Source organism: Giraffa tippelskirchi, chromosome 12 (assembly GCF_054371585.1).
Source record: "Giraffa tippelskirchi isolate mGirTip1 chromosome 12, T2T-mGirTip1v1.2.pri, whole genome shotgun sequence".
Lineage (NCBI taxonomy): Eukaryota > Metazoa > Chordata > Mammalia > Artiodactyla > Giraffidae > Giraffa > Giraffa tippelskirchi.
The window spans coordinates 115230104-115250805 of record NC_137286.1 but is presented as its reverse complement, the minus strand read 5'-3'; the positions used below and the strand labels follow the sequence as shown (position 1 = coordinate 115250805).

Sequence of the window (20702 nt, the reverse complement as noted above, 5' to 3'; positions counted from 1 at the left end):
AGAGGCAGGAACATATTCTCCCTTATAGATCTCAGATGGAATCAGTCCTGCTGACAGCAGGATCTCAGACTTCCAGAATTGTGAAATAATAAATTTCTAGTCTTTAAGCCATTCGGTTTGTGGTACTTTGCCCTGGCAGCCTTAGGGGACCAATGCAGTGGTCTTCCATCAACAGTTAATGTCTTGATGATTTTATGAAGAGGATTACTGACTACAACCCTGTAGGTCCCATCTTCCATATCTCACCATGGTTTCAGAGACTTAGAACAGCTTAGCTCCTGAAGATGAAAAGGGCATAGGATATTTGTAGGTATGTATACGCCCACCCCTCATATAGCCAAGATCCATCCACCCTCCCATTGATTCATCCATGCATCTATCATTTACACATCTATCCAATATTTACTGAGTGTTTGCCATGTGCCAGGCTATGTGCTAGGCTCTGGGGATACAGCAGGTAAAGGAGACATTGGCTTTACCCTGTAAAACTTGCATTGTAGCAATTACATGCTGTGTTCATACAATTTGCTAGGATCACATTAGCTCAGTTCATGAAAACTGCAAACAATAAGATATGAAACCCTCTTAAGCTGGTCTACCATCCCTGATGGCTCAGATGGTAAAGCATCTGCCTGCAATGCAGGAGATGGGGATTCAATCCCTGGGTCAGGAAGATCCCTTGGAGAAGGGAATGACAACTCACTCCAGTTTCCTTGCCTGGAGAATTCCATGGACAGAGAAGCCTGGTGGGTTACAAGTCCACGGGATTTGCAAAGAGGCAGACATGACTGAGTGACTAACACTAAACAGGTCTACATATTGTCCTTCACTGGTACGCTGACTAGACTGCAGTTACAATGCCTAAGTTTACTTTTTCTGATCATTTTGTTTTCCCTAAGGATTTTAGCATGAGTACTTGCTAAATCCTCTACCTCCTATTCTTCTTGCTCCATTTTCTCTTTTAACATCAATAATAATATAGTTTATAGTCTGCATAGTCTTGAAAGGCAATGATAATGACTCCAGAAAAGGACTGTCAAGATTAATTCTCATACACTAGTACTAATGGTTGAAGAGAAAACTCTCCTGTCATTCATTCAGCGAATATTTATATTTTCACCTTTTCTAGCCGATGGTTGCTATGGTGAAAGTGCCCATGTAAGTGATACAGAAAATATAGATGACTGAGTACCAGTCCTAGCAGTGGGGTTGAAATTTAGTTTTTAGAAAAGAAAAGCCCTACCTCAGTCTGCCTTTGGGTCATTCTTTTTCTCATAAGAAGGTGGAGGGATGCATGTGCAGCTGCAGGACCTCTAGGGAAGCTGCCTTTCTATGAATTTAATTAATAAATCAAAGGTGAGTGCTGTCTCTCCCAGGTGTTTTCTTGCCCGCAAAATCACCCTCCTGACTGCTCTCATCAGTGTCCTTTGACTTCTCAGCAGTAAACAAAGCATCCTGTATTACTGCATCCCAACTCCTCTCTCTGGTTGGAAATAAGTGTCCTTGCAGAGAGCAAAGGGAGACCCCTCCCCTCTCCAGTGACCTGGTTAGGGCAATGTTTCCAGGACTTGTCTGGTGAGAGATATGGAATCAGAAGCCTGGGGACTTATTTTTAATAAACATTCCCAGTGATTTCTGTAATTAGGCACATTTGAAAAATTGTGTGCTATAGCTTCTTGAGATATCAGTACCTCAATTGTTTTATATCCTGCTCAATAAAAGCCTGTATTTTCTAAATATTAAAACCAAAACAAACCTAGTAACAGGGAAAGTCACACGGCAACATAGGCAAAAATTTAGAGATTCTGTGTTTAACCTCAGTTGACTAATAGTTCAGGACAAATTCCGTAGCTTTTATGGGTCTTTGTACAAAACAAAGAGATTGAATCACATTCATTAATTCTTCATTTATTTAACCACTTATCAAATATGTGTTGAGGCCCTACTGTGTGTTAGCTCTTATTCTAGTTCTTGGGGAAATAGTACAGAGTAATCATTTATTTACTCTGTGTGTATTAGTCGCTCAGTTGTGTCCAACTCTTTGTGACACCATGGACTATAGCCTGCTCCTTTCTCAGTTATCACCCACCTACCCGGCATCTTGTACTTGGTGGAAGAACAGCACTTTGTATTGTTATATTGTACTATTGTTATAGGAGGAGGCAACGGCAATCCACTTCAGTATCCTTGCCTTGAAAATCCCATGAACAGAGGAGCCTGGCAGACAGAGGGTCGCAAAGAGTTGGATAAGACTGAGCAACTGAGCATATTCTTATCACAGTGCTTTTTTTCCCGGTCATGCTTCAGTTGTTCAATAAAAATCTGAAATTTATTCTATTGAAAGAAGTGTTTTCCTAACAGAGCTATGACAAATCTCATCCTAAAGACCTTGGTGAAATTATCCAGACTCCAACCAGCTTCTATTTGGCTTTCAGGATGAAATGAGGTGAGAAGTTAATATTAGATAATGCCATTCTGAAGCCAAGATGGAGAAGTCTAACTGGGCTATACTGAAGTTGAATCATGAACGAGGTCTCCAAATAACTTAGTCAAGGAGCCTACATTCTCGAGTGAAACAACAAAATGCCCCAAAGTTATGAGTGCAAGATCTTCAGATGAAAGATTGGTAGAGTTGTAGCTAGGATGGGGGCTAATTTTGTTTCACTCACCTCAGTATATTTGTTTCTCATTCAACATGACTCCCTACATTGATTGCCATAAAAAATTTGGATCATTTTGTCTTCCAGCTAGGTCCCAACAAGATCACACCGATGGTTCTCCAAGCCTGACCTTTCCTTGATGTCTCCTAAGGTTATAATACAGATTTGGGGGGGCATCTGGCTAATTTCCAAAAGTCCTTTAAATTCAATATCCTGAATTTTAAACAATTAGGCTCTTTAAGTACTGAAAAGTCCTTGAGATGAGTGAGCAACACTTTTCCTGTAGCTTTCCCAAACTGTCTTTGGATCTGGATTTATTGCCATTCTGTGAGAATCTTTAAATTCATATCTTGACTGAGTTATGAAGAGCAGTGGTTTTAGGTGTCTCATTCCCACAGAGCACCGTCTTTAAGGTCAAGAGGATAATTTAAAATTGGAATGGAGGTCTGTTCGGAGGGGTCGGAATCTATTCTGAGGGCTAATTATCTTTTGTTGCTGGTTTATCCTTAGGCCTCTGAGTCATAGGCTGTTATTTCATTTGCTAAAGGCAAAGAAGAGAAAATCTTGAAAATTTATAAAACATAGTAAACAAATTAAGACAGAAAAATTGTCAAACTTTATGTTTTTTTCAAATTGAAATATAGTTGATTTACTGTGTTGTGTTAGTTTCATATGTACAGCAAAGTGATATGAGTGAATATATATATATATATATATATATATACACATATTCAATTCTTTTCCATTATTGGTTATTACAAGATACTGAATATAGTTTCCCCTGTTACACAGAAGGTCTCTTGTTAGTTACCTATTTTACAGATAGTTGTGTATATCTGTTAATCCCAAAGGCTTAATTCATCCTTTTCCCATCCCCTTTTCCCTTAGATAACCATACATTTGTTTTCTCTGCCTCTGAATTGGTTTCTGCTTCATAAATAAGTTCATTTGTATCATTTGCTTTAACAAAGAGCAAATCCATTGTCTGAAACAAAATAAAAAAACATGTTGCCCAAAGCTTCCTGGCTTTGGTGAGGCCTCCTGGATGTGAGATCCTTGCTCAAAGTCCTGGGAGGAGAGAGGAGACACTTGGGGCTCCAGGACTGTGAGATCAGCATACGGCCCGGACCTCTGAGTCCCGCCCCTCCTCCAACAATGCAGCTGCAATCAGAGGTATGAATGCGGGGCAGAAACATTCTTCTAAAATATATCATCTTAGCACAGGGAACTCTTCTCAATGCTATGTGGCTGCTTGGATGGGAGGCAAGTTTAGGGGAGAATTGACACATACATATGTATGACTGAGTCCCTTTGCTGTCCCCCTGAAACTATCACAACATTGTTAATCGGCTATACCCCAATATAAAATAAAAAGTTAAAAAAATACATCATCTTAGGCACGTCACAGTCTCTCTTTCTTATTTTATCAACTACTAAAAGAAGAAAATAAGACCAACAGCAGAGCATGGCTGATAGGATTGAATATGAAATTATAAAACAATAGTCTTGCACAAACCCGACACAGAGTAGGGAGTCAAATAGTATTTCCTGGATCGATGGCCATGTATAATAGAACCTGTATGGGCATATTTCTTAAATGTAGAAAATAAGCTTTGAATTTACAGGTTATTTGGACTTAAAATGTATCTTGTTAGGACCAAAGAAATAGTGTTGAAAATATGTGGGGTCCATCTCTGACGATGCAGGAGTATATCAACTGAGCCTTGGCAGGCTTGGATTAGAGGTACTCAGACGCTAGCCCATGGAATGATTTGAGGTTCCCACCTGTAGAAATGAAAATGCATAAATGTCATAACTCTTCTTGTGTGTTACTGGGCAGGCAACTCCTGTTCCATACCTCACTCTGCCACCCGCTATCTGATGTGTTGTCACCTCCTCAATTATCTAATCCTTTGCTTTGATTCATTCCCTCACAGTGTGTTTGTCCTCTTGTAAAAGCTACCTGTCTTGCACAGGGTTGCTTATAGACCTCATATCAGATTTCGAGGACTGCAAGATTTGATTCCTCTCTTCTCCTCCGTATTTTACAATAATTTGACATTGGTGAAAAAACAGGCAGCCATCGTTTTATTACAGATGCTACTGCGCCGCAGCTCTCTGAGTTTAACCCAGCGAATAGTTGTCCTTTGTCTCAGCAGTGTTTCCATTTTTGATATATGTTTTCGATACTTAAGATCATGCAAAATCAGACAACATTACAGAAGAGTCGCTACTTGGGCTATTGTGATTTTTAATAATTTTCTTCGTCCCTATGCTACATCTACAAATGGTAAATCTATGAAAGTAAATAATTGAAAGACGTTAGAATCAATATTTTTCTTGCAGTATTTATCAAATTAAGAATTTTTTACCTTTATATTTCTTGATGGGTTATACTTCTATTATATCTGCATGTCTGTTCTGATCCTTTCATCTATTAGAGCAATCATCAAAATTTATATTTTGTTAGTTACATTATTTATATTTTATTAGTCAGTCAGATTTTGTCTGAATAATAATTTGACTGTATTCTCCTCTATGTGTTCTTGCACATACATTGAGAATGAATACCCTCTTTTGAGAAAGTTTCTGTCATTGGAGAGGGAAAATAATATTTATTTGAGATTAAATTTTTTTTCTTTTTGACCATGCCACAGGGCATGTGGGATCCTAGCTTCCTGACAGAGATCGAATCCATGCCCCCTGCAATGTAAATGAGGAGTCTTAACCACTGTACCACCTGGGAAATCCTGAAAATATTATTTATTGAATGCCTGCCTACTGTTTGCCAGGTGCTTTATGTAAATTGGGCTTCCCCTGTGGCTCAGCTGGTAAAGAATATGCCGGGGAACCTGGGTTTGATCCTTGGTGTTGGGAAGATACCCTGGAGAAGGAAAAGCCTACCCACTGCTGTATTCTGGCCTGGAGAATTCCACGGACTGTATAGTCCATGGTCTGCAAAGAGTCGGACAGGACTGAGTGATTTTCACTTTCACTTTATGTAAATTATCTTGGTTAATCTTCGTGGCATGCTTCCATTTATTGTCCCCATTTTACAGATGAGGAAACAGGGGCTCACAGAAATGGCAGAACCAGAAGCTGAACTTGGCCCTGTTAAAGTACACACTGTGCTCTTTCCACCCTATCCGGTGACTGTGATTCCCGGTCAGATGTGGGGCTCAGGCTGAACACTGGCAGCAAAGAAGCAGCCTCAGTGTGGTTTTCATTGCCCCCTTTTCATGAAAGTGATTTCTAAAAAAGTTTGTTTGTCTCACTTTTGCATGTTGGGTATATTGAAAGGGTTACTGAAGAGGTAATCTCTAGATTGTATACATTAAATCCATATATATGTAATATCTAGGTTATATATAATTATGTGTCATTAGCTAGATATTATATAAAACTATTATGTATAATTAAGATATATGTATATATATATGAATCTGCCATCTTTACTCTCCAAAGTGGGATCTCAGCATACATACTGATAGATGTAGAGAAAGTGTGGAGATTCTTGGTATTTGTAGAGATCAAAATGGATATTGATGTTGATTGGCCATGATTGACCTCAGAAGAGAAAAAGAACTGAGCACTCTTTTTTTTTCTGCTGTTCTTTGCATAGTTTTAGAAAAGCATTGGGTTGGCTTTGCTTTACAAAAGTCAAGGAAGCAACCATCACCTTACAGTGCGTAAAGAACGACCAGTAAAAAGAGATTGGCTAGAGTTCAGCTAGACCTGAGTTCAAAGTACAGCTCTTCAACTTGATGGCTGTCTCATCTTGGGAGTGTTACCTGCCCTCTCTGAATATTAGTTTCATTATCTGTAAAAATGGGTTGATAATATCTTGTAGGAGTGTTATAAGGCTTATTTGAGGTATCACACTTCAAAACACATAGTGGAGACCTTGCATATAGTAAGTACTCTTATCAAAGTTAACATCCTTCCTTCATCTCATATCAGCTTTATTTTATAAGCTGGAACACACAAAAAATGATTTTATGAAACTTGTGAAACTATTAGAAGTGTCTTGCTTCTATTTGTATGAGATGACCTTTTAAAAATCCTTTAATCTGCAGATAGTATTGTATGCTAATTATAAAATTAATTGTTATTATTGTATTTATTCAGCTCAGTTCAGTTCAGTCGCTCAGTCGTGTCCGACTCTCTGCGACCCCATGAATTGCAGCACGCCAGGCCTCTCTGTCCATCACCAACTCCCGGAGTCTACCCAAACCCATGTTCATCGAGTCGGTGATGCCATCCAACCATTTCATCCTCTGTCGTCCCCTTCTCCTCCCGCACCCAATCCTACCCAGCATTAGGGTCTTTTCCAATGAGTCAACACTTCGCATGAGGTGGCCAAAGTATTGGAGCTTCAGCTTCAACATCAGACCTTCCAATGAACACCCAGGATTGATCTCTTTTAGGATGGATTGATTGGATCTCCTTGCAGTCCAAGGGACGCTCAAGAGTCTCCTCCAACACCACAGTTCAAAAGCATCAATTCTTTGGCGCTCAGCTTTCTTCACCGTCCAACTATCACATCCATACATGACCACTGGAAAAACCATAGCCTTGACTAGACGGACTTTTGTTGGCAAAGTAATGTCTCTGCTTTTAAACATGCTATCTAGGTTGGCCATAACCTTCCTTCCAAGGAGTAAGCGTCTTTTAATTTCATGGCTGCAGTCACCATCAGCAGTGATTCTGGAGCCCAAAAAAGTAAAGTCTGACACTGTTTCCATTGTTTCCCCATCTATTTCCCATGGAGTGATGGGACCAGATGCCATGATCTTAGTTTTCTGAACGTTGAGCTTTAAGCCAACTTTTTCACTCTCCTCCTTCACCTTCATCAAGAGGCTCTTTAGTTCTTCTTCACTTTCTGCCATAAGGGTGGTGTCATCCGCATATCTGAGGTTATTGATATTTCTCCCAGCAATCTTGATTCCAGCTTGTGTTTCTTCCAGCCCAGCGTTTCTCATGATGTACTCTGCATATAAGTTAAATAAGCAGGGTGACAATATACAGCCTTGACGTACTCCTTTTCCTATTTGGAACCAGTCTGTTGTTCCATGTCCAGTTCTAACTGTTGTATTTATTATTGTATGTTAATTTATAAAAAAATTTTAAAATGCCTTAATATATTAAGTTCAAGATATACTTGTATAAGATCTTTCATTTCTTACTGTCTCTATTTATTTATTTTATTACTCCTGATTGTCCTTCATCCATTAACCATTCAAACAAGTACTTATTGATAGCCTTATATGTCAGCATGAAGTTACAGAGAAGAAACACAAGATGGTTCTCTGTCTTCAAGGTAATTATACTTTAATGAGGAAAAATTGGCACATGAAAACAATGAAAAAATGAACACGTGAAAACAACTCAAGAACAAGTAACTAATGCATGGAAATATTTATTATAACGCCAAAGGAAGTCTAGACAAGTTTCAGAGTCCGGGATATAAATGGGGCTTGAGGAAAGGAAAGGATTTGGACAAGCAAGAGAAAATTAAATGCATTAGAGGGGCTTCCTTGGTAGCTCAGCTAGTAAAGAATCTGCTTGCAAAGCAGGAGACCCCGGTTTGATTCCTGGGTCAGGAAAATCCCTTGGAGAAGGGATAGACTACCCACTCCAGTATTCTTGGGCTTTCTTAGTGGCTCAGCTGGTAAAGAATTTGCTTGCAATGAGGGAGACCTGGGTTCGATCCCTGGGTTGGGAAGATCTCTGGAGAAGGAAAAGGCTACCCAATCCAATATTCTGGCCTGGAGAATCCCATGGATTGTATAGTCACTCAGACGTGACTGAGCTATTTTCACTTTCAAGAATAGACTGACCAATGTATGGGAGCATGGAATGTGGGAGAATATTGAGGAAATTTTCTTCCCTGCAACTCAGGGCAAGGATAGAGGGCAGTGAGGAGTGAATATTAAGTTGGACCCTCAAGAAGAAATGGATTCAGTGCATGCAGATTCTCATCCTTACAGCTTCTGTCTTCTTGTGTCCTTTTAATTGTGTACAAGCTGAAGCATCTTGTGGATGGACCTGAATCTGGACAAACCTTGAGCAAATTATTCATTTTCTCTTTCTCTGTTTTCTGTATGGTGTATAATTGACAGGATAATAGTATCTAGCTTATCAGGTTTTTCCAAAGTTAAAATAAGCTAATGTGTATAATGCATTTAGAACTGGTCATTGGAAACACTAATAAATGCTAGATTTTGCATTTTAAATAATCTTTAAAATGAAGAGCTGTACAAGATTTTTAAGTGTAAAGAGAGATCAACAGATGCATGCATGCGTGTGCCTGGGTGTATGTATGTATGGCTTAAAGTTCTCTATTTGGCCAATCTAGATTACTTACTAGATTCATGTACTAGGATACCTCTTCCCTTCCTTTCATAGTTGGAATATCCTGTGTAACTCCTTGGTGTGTGTTCTTTGTTTTACAGACCAGCTCTTTGACTAAGGGATCTAATTAATCTAGATGAAACATGCTTTTCATTTTTTTGTGTCTTCTTTGCCTCCCCTTTAAAAAACAATATGTTGTGGCCCATTGACATATGTTCTACAGGAATTAGATATAATAGTATGAGCTGCCTTATAGGTAGTCAGATGTAATGGTTCTGACTTCAGAAGGGAAGTCTGGGCTGGAGACTGATGGGGAATAATGAAAGGTGCTGCAATAACCATGAGAATGATTACCTGCCCTAAAGGAAGGGGCATACTGTGAAAAGAGATCTTTCAGGAACTCAACCTTTAAAGGTAGGTAAAGAAGTAGAACTCACAAAATATCTCAAGAGATAGGAGAAGGTGTGCAAGAAATTGTGAATGTGTGTTAAGGCCCAGGAGATAGTCTTTAAAGTGAGAAAATATATAAAAGTTTTACGTGCAAGGGTGGTCCAGGAAGATAAGGAAGAAGAGGGATGGTTTGATTTGACATCTAGGAGGTCACTTATTTTCTAAGTGAGGGAAAGTGTAGAATAAGGGAATTAGAGAAAGAGAGGTTTGGAGAAAGAACGAGACTGGCACTTTACAAGAACAGATCACTTTTAATGAGGCGAGAAGGGGCAGCAGCCAGATTAGTGAGCTGCTGCACTAACCCAAGAAAAGAGTAAGTATATATAGGCATATATGTAGAAATCTACCATCTTAAGGGGGCCTGTTCCTCTCCAAGGTTGTTCAGATTAGTTATCTCTTAAACGGCTGGGGCAAGGAATTCTGGAGATCAGCCACAGGCTGGGACCGGCTGGGAGCTGGGCGTAATCAACCTTAATGTCCATTTTTTTCTTTGGGTGAGAGTTCTTTGTTTTGCATAGAATGGTGGGGAGGACCCGGAGGGGAGTTTTAACTCCAGGCTATTTTGAGCCATGTAGAAGGAAGTGGCAACCCACTCTAGTATTCTTGCCTAGAGAAGCCCGGTGGACAGAGGAGCCTGGTGGGCTGCTGTCCATAGGGTCGCATAGAGTCGGACACACCTGAAGCAACTTAGCATGCATGTATGCATTGGAGAAGGAAATGGCAACCCACTCCAGTATTCCTGCTGGAGAATCCCAGGGACGGAGGAGCCTGGTGGGCTGCCGTCTGTGGGGTCACACAGAGTTGGACACAACTGAAATGACTTAGCAGCAGCAGCAGCAGCAGCAACTTTCTTTCAGAAAGTGTGTCAGTAAATTGGTGGATTGAGATATAAGTGGGAAGGCAGCAAGCATAGACTAGTCTTTCAAGAAGTTTGTAAGAGATGGGAAGAAAGGAAGAGAAAACGAGTCGGGAGGAAAGGGGGACATCCCGTCTGTTTGTCTATCTGGCCATCCTAAGGAAAGGAAGACTCTGTTCATGATCTGCTTTGTCTCCCTGGTAAGAGTAGGCAGAATTCAGTCCCGATGTCTTCTCCTTAAGAGATGTTATTAACAACTTCAGCTGAGCGCCCATTGCATGTTGTGAAGATACACACACAGATGTGTTACAGCACTCACCACTCTGGTGGTCACTTTGGTGTTTGTCTCTGAACAGGTTTCGGTTATTTGAATGAAGACACTGTGTCTTCATGATCTTTAAATTCCCAGTCTCTACCATAGTGCCCAGCATGTATTAGTTGCTCATGAAGGAGGAAACAGAACAGACTCCATCTTGAAAGCAGGACTCCATCTTGGGCCGGACTGCAGACTTTGAACTATATGCCCAGTATCTATGCAAACGACATACTAACTGGAAAACCAGACCCCTCTGGATGGAAGACCCCCAGGGCTCATACCTAGACTCTCTGACACCTAAAAGAATACCCTAATTACCTGTGTAACCAAATAGAATCATAAATTCTATTATGCTTATTGGGGTATGACCACAGGCCTATTGATAATTGTCCACTGTTAACTACCTAGGCTTAAGGCATATGAATCACAGGTTTAAGGCATACGAATCACAGGTTAACTTTGACTGTATCTTTCTTTTCCTTTGTTCAGACTAGTTTCAGAAAATTTGGGGAGGTGGGTTTGAACATGTACACTTAGGGTATATAAGGTTTTCACAAAAACTGGTCAGATTCCTTGGCTAAGAGGAGACTCTGTCTTAAGCCCGCCGGTGTAATGAACTGCCCTCCACTATCTGCATTGTTCTTCTGAGTGAGTTTGTTTCCCAGAACGCGTGGCTACAGCACTCAGATTTGCTCTTTGAAAGTATGAATGAACAAGACAAGGTAAACAGGTGAGCGAGGAGTCCTGTGGGAAGGTTAGTCTGGAAGCAGATGTAGAGGAAGCCAGGTGGGTGAAAGAGGACGCAGTGAAGCCCGCTTGAAGGTGCGAGATAACCTACTTAGAAGGGCTTGGTGTCCGAACTCAGGGACTAAAGAAGAAGAGGCTGTTTTAAGAACGACTTTAATGGAAGACATGCCCAAGTTTGGATAAAAAAGAAGAAAGAATCAAAGATAACGGATGTCTAATCTTTAAGAAGAATAACGTGGAAAGCGAAATCTTGATGGTGGGGTTTGGGAAAGGCAAAGAGCACAGTGATGGGGGATGAGTTGGAGTTTTCGTTTGTTGGGTGGTCTCCTGAGCAGTCTTTTATTTTTGTCTCCATGCCCTGTTCTTGGATCTTTCCCAGCAGCATGCTGTCTCCCCGCTCCCCTCTCTTTTTTGCTTTTGTTTTTGGTACTTGTGTCAAGCAGCTACCTCTTCTCTAGTCATTTCCTTTCTACAAGAGAAAAGAAACATTTCTTCAATAAAGACTTTCAGCACTGGTCCTCCACTTACATCAAAAACATGTCAGAATAAAGTGAAACTTCCAGCTACTAAGATTTAACAAGCACGGCACAACTTGACCGAACTTGAAATGTCTCCTTAAAGTGTTTTCTAAGAAATACCATTTATTGGTCAGACAGGATAATCTATGTAGAACATCAGATGTATCCATCTGTGTTTATACATTTATTTTTAAACAAACGTCCACATTTGGGTCTTTACCATTCCTTGGCAGTAGAACACGGACTCTTCTTTTTAGATTAGATTAATTTCACTCTGCTTGGTAGAACTTGCATTTACTTAGCAGCATTTGCTTTTCTTAAAAAAGTTAATTTTATTTATTTATTGGCTGCACCAGGTCTTTGTTTCTGCACAGACTTTTGTATAGTTGTGGCGAGCAGGGGCTACTCTCTAGTTCTCTTGTTGTGGAGTATGGGCTCTACGGTGTGTGGGGTTCAGTAGTCTGCAAAGCAAGGGCTCAATAGTTGAAGCTCCCAGGCCCTAGAGCACAGGCTCAGTTGTGGTGCAAGGGCTTAGTTACTCCTGGGTGTGTGGGATCTTCCCGGGCCAGAGATTGAACCCATGTCTCCTACATTGGCAGGTAGATTCTGTACACCACTGAGCCACCAGGGAAGCCCTATAGAAAGCTTTTTGATAAGAATTAGAAATTAATCTGAAGCTTCCATTCATTTTAAGAGTAAAAAAGATGAAAAGATTGGTATTATGAAGAAGAGAGCAACTGATTTGGCAGAAGGAAGGTTAGCTATTATCATTCACCATTCATCACCATCCATTTCCCCAACGTAGCCCCTGTCTAAATCTCTTGAAGGCCACCTTCACTTCTTTTCTCTCTTTCCTTGCCACACCGATAAAATCGGTCATCCCCTCAGCAATAAGCATGTAAAATGACTTCTTTTGTAGGACAAACCCTTTGTGTGTAAATAATTTGTTAGCCCCCTCCTCCCCACAAGCATTGTGTTGGAAAAAAATATCCAACATAAATTGATTGTATAGATAGCCTGATTGTAAAGCAAGATTAATATGAAAACACAAGGAGTCTGCAATAAAACCTACTAACTTAAATCATTCACATTTGTGTACAAGCATTCATATTTAGCAACAGTCCCAAGGCTGAGATTAAAGCTGTTTGGTAGGTTACTTCAAGGCCTTTTTATTGCTAAATCTTATTATGTCTCTAAAATGTAGAAATTAATCACCTGTCATCAAAGCTGCAGTGGATTATTGACTTCTAAATGTCTCTACAAATTGATTCATGACAGAATGAAACAGGAGACTGAACTAGCATTGAAATTCCTTTGCATGTGATAAAAAAAGGTCTATTAAAAGCATTTCAACAAATGCTGCCTATTAGGTAATCATCACAAAGTACTTTCCTATCAAAATGAGGTGCTTCTGGAATAGTTTTGATGAGATACATTTTTTTTCCAACAGAGATATGGTAACATGAAATTATTCTGAAACCCCAGGAAGATGATTTTGAAATCCATTTAATTTTTATATTACAGAGCACATGACTTATTTCTTAGTTCTAACACAATATAAAGATGGTTAGGAAAAATCTACTTCATTTGTATGTATGTTTTTGTATGTGCACATGTGTCAGATAGACCCTCAAGTTTATTTGGGTTAAGAATTTGGGAGAATGTTTGTAATCTACAGTAATGGGGTTACAGTAATTTTTGTCATAAGGATTCCTTCCATTGTCTCACTGTATTTTGGCTATGTCCTGTCTCCTTGTCCCTATTAGTTTAAATCAATGGTTCTTGAAACAAATCAGTTTTGCTTCCCAGGGGATATTAGGTTAAGTTTGGAGATATTTTTTGGTTGTCATAACTGGTGTGTGTTTGGGGTGCTAGTGGCATGAAGTGGGTGGAGGCCAGGGATGCCGCTAAATGTCTCACCATGCACAGAACAACCTCCCACAACACAGAATTACCCAACCCAAAGTGTCAATGGTGCCAAAGCTGTGAAATTGGTTTACAATAAGATTTCAAGAAGACAGTCCTTGAATGGATTTAGGGGGAGGTTTTAAGTAGAATCCAGAACATTTTCTTTAATCAAAATTGCCTCCTTACTTTAGTCCACTGGTCTTTCCTTTTTGGTAAACATTTAACTGCCAGTGATGATTTCCTTTCTTTGCAGATTTTTCTCCCAGGGAGCTTCTCCTTCCATTCTTTGCTCTATCCACACTCCACACACATCAGTTTCCCCTCCAACTGAACTCAGCTTTTTATCTTTTTTAGCTTTGTAGAGACTCTCAAGGGTCAATAGAATGAACACTCACTGAACTAATCTCTGACCAAAGTACACTCTGATGTTTGATTAACATTCAAGGAGAGGAATAACTATTTTTGATTACTATTACTACTTTTGATTAGCAGGAGAGGGAACAGTATGGAGTAGGAGATTTCTATTTTGGGTTTCTGTCTTGGAAGACTATCAGTTCAACGCAAGTACCCCAAACAATTTATGAATGTTTCATGAGTAACCAGTGTTACTATTTGATAATATTGCTTTGGACAACACGCAAGTTAAAAAAAAATATTGCTTCCACCAGACTGTGAGCTCCACAAAGCCAAGAACAACATTTTATCTTTTCTTGAATCTCAGTGCTTAGATCTTTGAATAACTGAATGTATTTTAATCCTTAATATTCAAGAATAACTTAAGACAAGCACAAAATTTAATGTATAAAGTCTTTGTGGTGATCACAACATCATACGCATGTCTTACAGGCAGAGATACAATCATACAGTATTGATAAATATTTTTCCTATCCGCCTTATGTCCTGACCAGTTCCAGGAATACATCATGCTCTCTCCTTACTCTGGGCTTTTCTAAAAGCAATTCCCTTTGCTGGGGAGGCATTCTGTTAACATCAGATCTTCTAGGACTGCCTGTAACTTGGAGCACTTTGCCTGAGTTCCTGTGGTTCTAACCATGATTAATAGACCTACCTGTTTACTCACTTAGATTTTGCTCTAGACAACCAGCTCCTTGAGGACATGGGTTGTGTCTTGATCATCATTGAATGCCCCCAAACTTAGCACAGAATGTGGAACTGGCTTGTAATTGTCATCCACCAAATGTATGGGGCGTGAGAGAGGAAAAGTGGAATGTTTCATTTGGATTAAACTGAAAACCTCTTCCATCAGTATAGGTAGCACAACTGACATAAACCTGTGAAGAGCTGTTTTCCATAAGGGACCAACAGGTAGGGTGCTACTGAGCGGGTCACAGAGTCCCCAAACAAAGGGGCCCAGGCTGTGGTAGCTGCATGCAGCCCAGACAGTCTCTTCTCCTAAATTGTGAAGCATGAGGAGGAAAGGCTACCAAAGTCACATATGACAGCTGACTCTGCAGCCCTGAATTCTGCTTCATATTTCATCAAAAAGAGGGATTCCATTTCTTCTTCAGGATCTTGAGGGAATAAAACTAATGCCGTGAGTAGATAATACACTGGAGTTTTGTTTTCCCAGAAAAATTGGTTTTGAAGAGTCAGAGCTGTCCAAAGATCAAAAAAAGGCTGTGTTTGGGATAGGATGCTCCTGGTCTCTGTCTCTACAGGCTGGGTGAGAGGGGCAGAGACCCTGGACAGGGATGTGGGCATTCAGCTGGGTGTTGAACCCATGCCCCTGTGAGACTCCTCATCACTGTGAGACTCAGCGATGTTGTATGTCCCTGGTGTAGAACTTACAACCCTTTCCTGGAATCCAAGAAACACCTTTACAGCAGTCACCAGGTAAAGATGAGGGATCCCTGGATAAGGTCAAAAACTCCAACCAGGCTCCTCTCACAGGAAGTCATACCCCTTCTGTCCACAGAAGTCCCTATACACAAAGGGCTTCCCTGTCACCTTGGAGACCTCTGGGGCGACTCCTTATTGTTAGCTGGACTGTTGATACAAGGCGTGCACGCACATCAAGGGAATTCCTCACCTGGTTTCACACAGGAGCATCCATTTCCATTTCTCTCCCTCTCCCCGCCCCTCCCTCTCGGCTCAGTCTCTCTCTCTTCGAGTCTCAGTTTTCTGTCTAGCTGAAGATCTAGCACAACCTGTGAAACGGTGGAGAGATGTAATGAAACTAATGCCCTGTCTCTATGGAAGACTCAAAATACGTGCAATTAAGTGTTAGGCAACTAAGGCAGAAGATTGAACATGGAGTCTAGAGAGATTACCCTGATATATAAAGATGGTTTTAGACTTTGGACTCGATTTGTCAAAGAGCCTGGGATAAGCTTCAATTCAGGCATAACAGCTTCTGGTAGAGATTTACCTGTACTGCTCTAAAGATGGTGAGCATTTATCAATGCTTCATGCATAATTATTCTGTTACATTCCTTTTCAAGTCTCCTGAGCAATCTCTTCGGAGATATTCTGGGGAAAGTGGTGGCAGTGATCTTGAACTGTTAGCCCTTTGCAGTCTGATTGCCATCAACCATTTCAGGGTGTATATTATCTGTGTATTTATGCTATGAGGCTTTCTCTAGTGCTAGTTTTTTTTTTTTTTTTTTTTTGTCTTTCAAAACTCCTAGATCATTTCTGGCACTAGTTCCTGAAATATTTACAGGGAGCTAGTTAAATTTTAACTGATATTTAGGGAAAATTTTCCTTAGCAAAGACTGTTTATGCAAAACTCCATCTCATAAAGAATCTCCAGTCTTTTTGAATACCAGAGAACTTAAAAGTGAGTTTTTGGGCTGAATTCATATGTCTTTGTCTCTCTTTTAGTTGATTTTGGCAACACCTCACATGTAACCCAAGACCAAAATAAAGTTGTGTTCGGAAGGCAGTCACGATTCAGTGATCTTATCCTGCAGAACGCCTTCTCCTGGCGTTGACATCATATGATTTGGTAAGCGGTTTACACATTGGCTCCTGTGATTTTCAAGGGGCTTTTATGATCTGCCAAGTGGACAAATGTCAACAGGCTTTAAGGATTGATTTACCAGGATTTCTGTCTCTTGTGAACAGATTACTGTAGCTCATAAGAAAACACATGTAAACAAGCCCAGCAATCTTAGTGGAAAATGTGGTTCCCACCAGACGTGGTGACTTGATCAGTAGTCCTAGCAGAGAGGTTTCTGCCCTACTCGGTCCTTCAGGAGTCACAGCTTTCCCTTTTACACAACCATCCTGGAAAGGCTCCGAGCCTACACTGCCTCTGTGCAGCCAGAGGATAAAAGTGGTGAGGTGTGAGCACCCAGGAGCCCAAGGCTCATAGGCTGCAACTCTTGCCGGAAACTCCTGCTCTTCTTTTTTTTTTTCCTGGCACTCGCCTCCCAGACTTGACCCTTGGGACCTTGAACCTGTTTGTATAACCATAGGTGATGCCCTGCCATGGACTTGGTACAAGGGCAGCAGGCAGGCAGTTCTCAGCTTCAAGTGAGAACTAAACTGAACACCTTGGCAAGCTGTTGGAATTACTGATCTCTTACTTTTTGTAAAAGAAAAAAAAGTCATGTCAAATTGTGGCAATTTAGGTCTTTTAATTTCTGTGTTTGAAAGTCTTTGTGTCTTAATTCTGGTCCTTTAAAAAAAAAAAAAACTTTACCCATGATGAAGAGCAAAAGGAAGACAAAAGACAAGGGGCCTTGGTTCTCCAGCCTTGCTTTGTCAAGTACCTAACCATTTTGTTGCTAAGATATGGAAGCACACTCTCCATGCTGTCCAGGGACCACGGCAGTTTTGGGGGGACTGGAAGAAAGACACAGCAGAGGAAATACAGCCCCATCTGCTTGCATAGAGACCCTTCTAGAACTAGCACGTGGGCTGTTTTTAGCATCTCCACAGCTGTCCCAAGGATGTGGGAAGGGGTTGGTTGCTGTTGTTTAGTTGCCAGGTCGTGTCCGACCCTTTGTTACTCCATGAACTGTAGCTCTCCAGGCTCTTCTGTTCACGGATTTCCAGGCAAGAATACTGAAGTGGATTTCCATTTCCTTTTCCAGGGAATCTTTAACCCAGGGATCGAACCTGCGTCTCCTACACTACAGGCAGATTCTTCTACCACTGAGCCACCTGCGAAGTAGGACAGCCTAATTGACATATTCCCTTTCATCCTGGCTCTATGTCCCCCAGGCATAGAAATCTGGAGTTCGCAAGGGTGTGTTGAATGTAGATTCTCTCTAAAATTTCCATTTGCTGTGGATTTGCATACAATATTTATCTCTTCCACTTAGACTGGCTTTTCAACCTTAAGGAAATGACTTAATGTCTGTTTAAAAGGGAGATACTACTATTAAAATATATCACAGAAGCTTAAAGGGAAGGTGAATTAAGAAACCTATATAAAAAGCCTTGCACACAGGAGACACTCAAAAAACCTTAATGCGTGCTTCCCATCTGAGTAAACCTGAGGCTTCTATCAGTTCCTGCCTGTGTGGACCTCTGCCCACTCATGCGGGCTCTTTCAGATCTCTTCTAAGCCCGGTCGGATGGGCCCCAGACATATGACATGGGCCAATCGGATTGAATTGGAACTTTCAGTTTTGCCTTGAATTGGTTCCCCTGTGTCGGCAGTCTGTGTGATAGCAACCCTCTCCTTCAGGGAGAAAGAGGCTGTGTGGGCATGGGTATTATCTTCATAAATGCAGAATAAAACGACATCAGCAGGATATTTCAGTGAAATATCTCGTTTGAACTTTCCTATTCATTGGCTCTTTTATGCATTCGCAGCCAGGGGTTTTGAGCCGATGCATTTGATTGCTCTCATGTACTGAGTGGAGAGACAGCAAAGAGGGGATTCCTGTAGATTCTTAACTCGTTGACAAAGGCTGTTGTGACTGTGGCAAGCCCCGGCGCTGACAGCCAGTTTCAGTCCTTTGTTGGGGTTAAGAGAGGGAGACAAGACAGGGATAGAGGAGGATGAAATTTTAATAGAGATACTGAGTCTGAAAAGCGCCAGAAGAGGGAAGCCAGGGGCTCTTGGGGCATCACCAATGGGACTCTGGACTCAGAGACCCTCAGTTCCTTCCTGCCTCTTCCTCTGCTGGGCATGCATTCTGTGACTCGGCTGCCTCCTCTGTGACCAGCATGCTGGGCCAAGCAAGTCTCAGGAGATACTCAGGCTAGGCTCAGGACCATCAGCTGTGCAGTCGTGGGCACACCCCATCACTTTATCTCTTTTCTGTGGCTATGTGCTTTTTAATTTGTAGGAATCATTTACACATAAACAGGCTTGCCTTGAGGTTCCATTGCGAAAAGACACCTTATAAATAAAGTGTTATGACATAAATGTAGCACCATCATTTATTTTCTTCACTCAGAATTTATAACAGGAATGATCTTATGCTGAGTATCTTACTGGGGACCATTCTGGGCCTGGGATAAGGGTAGGGAGCATGGAGTGGGTGGAGAGGAAGAGATGTTGAAGCTAATTGTATTGGGTTGGCCAAAATATCACTCGGATTTTTCTGTGACATCTTTACCAAAAAACCGAACTTTTTGGCCAACTCTATACTTACCACTGAAAAAGCAAGTGTGAAGTCAGTTTGGTTATCATTTTGTTGTTTTTCAGTTAAGTCATGTCCAACTCTTTGTGCCCCCATGGACTGCAGCATACCAGGCTTCCCTGTCCTTTACCATCTCCCGGAATTTGCTCAAATTCATGTCCATCGAGTTGGTGATGCCATCCAATCATCTCATCCTCTGTGCCCCCTTATCGCTGTGATGTATTAAATCTGTGAAAGACAGAACATGTTCTAGCCAAGCTTCCTTTCTAATGGCGTGTCTCAGCTGTGTAACTGGGTCACAGAGCTAACAAGATGGACATCTGGGTTCTCTCCACTCCCTTAGTCTCTCAGCTTACCTTTAGGAGCAGCACAGAGCTATTTACCAGGCCGTTGGTTTCAAGCTGGAAAGAGTTTCATTCAGGGTGGCAAATGGGTTTTTGACAGACTGAACTGACACTCGAAGAAATCTCCAGTGGCCTTTGGTTCCTATCATGCCCGTGGTGAACCCGCTTAAGACGCCTGATGCCTGTTTTTCTTTTTACTTACCCTGAAGCAATTTCCTGATAGCAAATCTCCCCCACCCTCCCATCCCCAAACCAAGGAGTCCTTGACAGGTGTGGATAACCAGAAAAGGTGAAAGGTAAACCAATAGTAAAATTAATTAATTCTCGAAATGCATCTCTCTTTTTTTTTTTTGGGTATACCCCAGGACTTCTAGTTGGCAATCTCTAGGCTGTTTTAGAGTTTGCTTTAATTTATCTAACTAACGACATGAAAGATATAAAATTGGTAAAACTATAGTGTTTGGCTTGCTTAAATTAAGTTTATGAGCTTTGCTTAAGCCTGCCAAACAAGTTAAATATTTCATGGCTTTCACAGGCTACGGTTCTAATATTTATAACTCTTGTGTACAGATTTCAAAAAATTATAATTACAACTCCCAGGATCCCAGATATAGCAGATGTTCAATATTTTCTACAATGTTGGCAGAAATGCTTCTCATGCTCTTTTTGATCCCCAACCCATGTATTGTATCTGTTGGAACAAGCTGTTGATAAGAAAGTCTACTGTCATTCTTTCATTTTAACGACCTTGGAAAAAAACTCTAATGTAAAATAGGAAGGGAGATGGAAAAGGTGATTGCTACCCTCCTAAAAATATATTACTGCATGGAAATACTGTCTTACCTAAAGGAGAATGACATAAAAGTGCATTTTGCCATAAGCCACATTTTATTTACTTTACGACCACAGTATTTTTCTGTATAATTTCCATCTTTCTTTAATTAAAAATGCAAATTTCCTTTTTGGCTGTGACTGACTTTTCTTG

At 40.8% G+C, this 20702-nt stretch overlaps 1 long non-coding RNA gene across 2 annotated transcripts in view; it reads left to right on the top strand.

Annotated features, from left to right (window-relative positions):
• LOC145530100 (uncharacterized) overlaps positions 1 to 20675 on the top strand; it is a 123473-nt gene extending 102798 nt beyond the window's left edge. Inside the window, exons 2-4 of one of the 2 annotated variants that reach the window (XR_014071449.1) lie at positions 16654 to 16777; positions 17871 to 18025; positions 19439 to 20675. This is a non-coding gene — a long non-coding RNA (uncharacterized LOC145530100). Of the gene's footprint in view, positions 1 to 16653; positions 16778 to 17870; positions 18187 to 19438 lie in introns of those variants that run through there. The other variant, XR_014071456.1, reaches the window with a different exon arrangement.
• The last annotated feature ends 27 nt before the right edge of the window (positions 20676 to 20702 follow it).